General features: G+C 34.5%; 1 long non-coding RNA gene across 1 annotated transcript; it reads right to left on the reverse strand.

The window, feature by feature from the left end:
* Nucleotides 1-839: 839 nt before the first annotated feature.
* LOC120526731 lies at nt 840-3,581 on the reverse strand. Its single transcript, XR_005633152.1, has 3 exons — nt 3,112-3,581; nt 1,026-1,079; nt 840-949 (listed from the first exon to the last, which is right to left on the reverse strand). It is a non-coding gene; the product is annotated as an uncharacterized LOC120526731 (long non-coding RNA).
* Nucleotides 3,582-3,896: the final 315 nt, after the last annotated feature.

Genomic DNA, 3,896 nt, shown 5'->3' on the forward strand with positions numbered 1-3,896 from the left:
ACGAAATGAAGCCTGAAAGGTGAAAGAAATGACTCTAGAACATTGTATGTAATTGCAGTATAGCAAATGAATCCCTAAATTCACCATCATACTCAGGATATGATACACAAAGTTTTATACCTAAACTTCATTATATTCGTTATTGACATACGTGTCTTTTTGGGCCTGCTATGTCATGTGAGGCGTCAGACTATAAATAAATTGTCCTAGGAAATTATACATGATTGCAATATAGCAAATGAATTCCTAAATTAAGATTAAGATTGAAGTAGTTGATGTGGTTTAATGACCTGTTCACTAAAAAATTGTTCTAGCATTGAATTATTTAATTAAAGAAATACATTATTCTTGTTTCCCATTGTTCAAGATCTGCTTTAAGAAAAACTTTGATTATGCCATAGGCATTTTTAGTGCATTCTCTTAAATTAATTGAAAAATTATAGAAATCAACTGTACTTGTAAATGTTTTTAAAACCTAAGCCAATGAAGCTATTAACATAACCAGTATTTGACTAAGTGTAAAGAGACAACCTCTCTATAAGATAATCAGTCTGAATAACTAACTTTTACAGCAAATCTCTTTTGGTAACATTTGCTTTGAAATATTCATTCCATACATACACATACAGACAAACACAGAGTTTCAGCAGTGGCCTGTTGCGTATTACTCAAACATGCAAGCAAGAATTTCACTGTACATGAGAAAAAATATGGTTATATATGACCAAGTGTGAACTCTCACTACTGCTGTATAGTCTTTAAGAATACTGTAGTTAGGAAAAACACAAATAACCACACATATTCAAATCTGCAAATATTTTATTGTAAACTCTCTTTTACATTTTGTTTTCACTAAAATGAAGAAAATATTGAAGTGTTTCAGGAGAGCAGATACGTCCTTCTTTGACCACGGTCTTAAACCTTCCTTCAATAAACTTTATATGTTCCTCTATAAGAAAGAAACATTGTGTTAAACGGTAGCCAATCAAAATATGAATTTTGGGATCTTTATCATTTAAGCATACCATAAGATATTCCGTCTTCATCTTCGGTTATCTAGTTTGGCAGCTTTCTTTTTCCTAAGGACAGAAATGTTGAAAATGATTTCTATATTAAAGTGTCAAGTAATTTTCCAAACACTAATTTACAACAAATGTGATTGAAACACACAAACAAATAAACAAATAATTAAATAAGGTTATATGAGGTTTCAAGCACTAAATAAAGTCTTTGCTGTTGCTAGAACAGTTACAATTCTTAAAAATCTTTTGGTTAAAAATAAAATTAAAACAAAAAGTACTAGTTTTTACTACTTCTGTACTAGATTTTGCTGTCTTAACCTTGTCTCTTATATGTATTCAAAGCAAGATATATTGATTTATTACTATTGTACATAACAAAAAAAAGATCTGCTTAAATATGTAACAATAAATCAGATAATCGCACATAACATCCATACAATATTTGTTAAGGTTGTGTGAAATGTGGGAGATGCTTAAGCTGACACAATGTAGTCCTCTCAACTCAAGTGTCTTCATAAACCACAATATTTTACCAACACACACAGATTGCTATTCTCAGAGCAACAGAAATCAGTCACCCGACATGTCCCTCTAAATACGCTCCGTCCTTATAAGTCACATCCTGTCATACAGACTTCAAAATGAAATCCAACTGTAGTTCATCAAAAATCCAAACTAACAACTCTCTCTCCATTAAACTGTAACACAGTGTGCCAGTAAGCCCACCTAACACTGAGAGACCCTCAAGTTCTGCCTGCTGAGCAGGTTCTCCTTTTGATGCTGATCTGCAGCTCAGAGTGTGCATTGCTACTTAGCTTTTTGAGAGTTGATGGTCACTGACAGAGTCCCCTGACCCTCAGGTACTGGATGTGCACTGTAAAAAGACAATCAAACCATGAAGGAGAATCCTTAAGGAGTCATTGCATTATATTTTACTAATGATCAGGTCCTTAGCATACTTGAGGTGTTGTGTTGTGTGGTACAGTAGATGTCATGTGACATGTAACCACAGCCCACCAGCGTAGAGAAACAGAATATGTGAGAGCTGCAGGTTCACATTGTCATACTGAGAAAAGCTTGGAGAGAGGCTTTACAATTTGAAACAAACAGGAAAGTTCTTGCTAAAAACAGCCACATCTTTACGTAAAGGTGGCACAGTGAAGAAATATTCAGAAATGTATTTCTGAAAATCAAAAAGTGAACACGTTTAATAAATTGTACACATGTTCACAGAGTTGTCAAGATTTCTGTGCAAAACTTAGGCAGCACCTGAGCCAATATATCCTCATTTTTTTAGAATAAGTCAAACTAAATATGTGTAAGTGAAATAATATCAAATATCTACAGTAACAGATAAACCCAAGTGGTATCTGAAAGGAGCAAAATGGTTAGAAGCCAATAAACCTTTACTTCTAATAACATTTCTACAGTTCAGAGCTAATTACTGATCTTAAAAACACAATATATCTTGTAAAAATACAAAGTCTCTCCCTTTTCGGTCACAAAGATTGCAATTATGTACTGTTATCACAAAAAAACAAAACAGTTACTTTAGATATTTTAAAAAACTTTTAGGAACATAATTTAAAAAACTAACTAATGTTTAGTAAAGTATTGTCCAATATGTTAAAGGATAAATTTTACACTTTCAAAGTAAATGCAATTCAGGTTATTGCTCCGCTGTTCAGCAGGCTTAATAATTAAAGTCAGACTCTTAGTATTAAAGCACGGCAATAGTTTGTTACTAGAATTTACATGCAAAAATAATGAAACACAATTAAAAATGTCTCTTTTTCTTTTAAAATGAATCACTGGTTTCTTAAATTTTCTGAAGTTTGCAACAAGTTTCAGTTGTGACTCTGCCTCATAGTAATCTGCCTCATGTAAAAAATTACATTTTTTTTTCTAGTTTTTCTTGGTTGAGAAGTAAAACTCTGAATTCTGTAACAAAGTTACCCTTTAGAATAAACGTTTTTGCAAACACGCCACGACCTGAAAAAGAACAGGAAATAAACACATTATATACACTGTAACATAAAACACTAGGACTATGTAGAATAATTAAAACTGTGTAGAATGATATCCTTACCTTTTATTTTGTCAATGAACTTGTCTTCAACGTGCAGGTCTGTCATTCTGAGCACGGATATACATTATCGCAGCGTCGGCGCCGAGCACCGCAATGGATCGATTCTCTGCTCTTCACGAGGATCTTGGAAGGAAAGACCAGCTGGAAAATGCACTTGCGACGGTGCAAAGCTGTCGTTTTTATAACTTGCTACAGATGAAATGGCAGCTTATTCTTTTGGAGATTGATCCCTGGCTGATGTAACTTGTCCAGCGCCGTTGCAATATATTTCACAACAGAGACGCTCTCTTTCTCATTTCTTTTTCGTTGCAAGGTTTACTTATGGAAGCGTTTGCACAAACTTAATGTGGTGGTTGATATATACTGTACTTCATGTGTGCAACTTCTTTATCGCGATTAAATAGTAACTCGCATTTCGCTGTAACCCGTGCAGGACACAGCGTTATACATACTTCTCAGAAAGAGCGGCTGAAAAGGTGTGCGCGTACACAACACCTGACATTTCACCAACGTTATAAGGACATAATGAATTAAAAGGACGCTCCTGTGATGTTCTCATAATGCAGGACTGGTTCAGGTGACACTCATAAATAGGGTTACCACTTGTAATACAAAAAAATAAGGGACGCATACTGCAGCGGGGGCCACGTCCCTTGGGGGCCAAGCGCAATTTCATTCTCAAATACGGAACGATTCCGTATTTTAAAGGACGGGTGGCAACCCAACCAGTAGGCTATGTGTGTTCTAACATACTCGAAAAAAATGCAACAGTAATTACGGAAATA

This window comes from Polypterus senegalus, chromosome 3 (genome assembly GCF_016835505.1).
Source record: "Polypterus senegalus isolate Bchr_013 chromosome 3, ASM1683550v1, whole genome shotgun sequence".
Lineage (NCBI taxonomy): Eukaryota > Metazoa > Chordata > Cladistia > Polypteriformes > Polypteridae > Polypterus > Polypterus senegalus.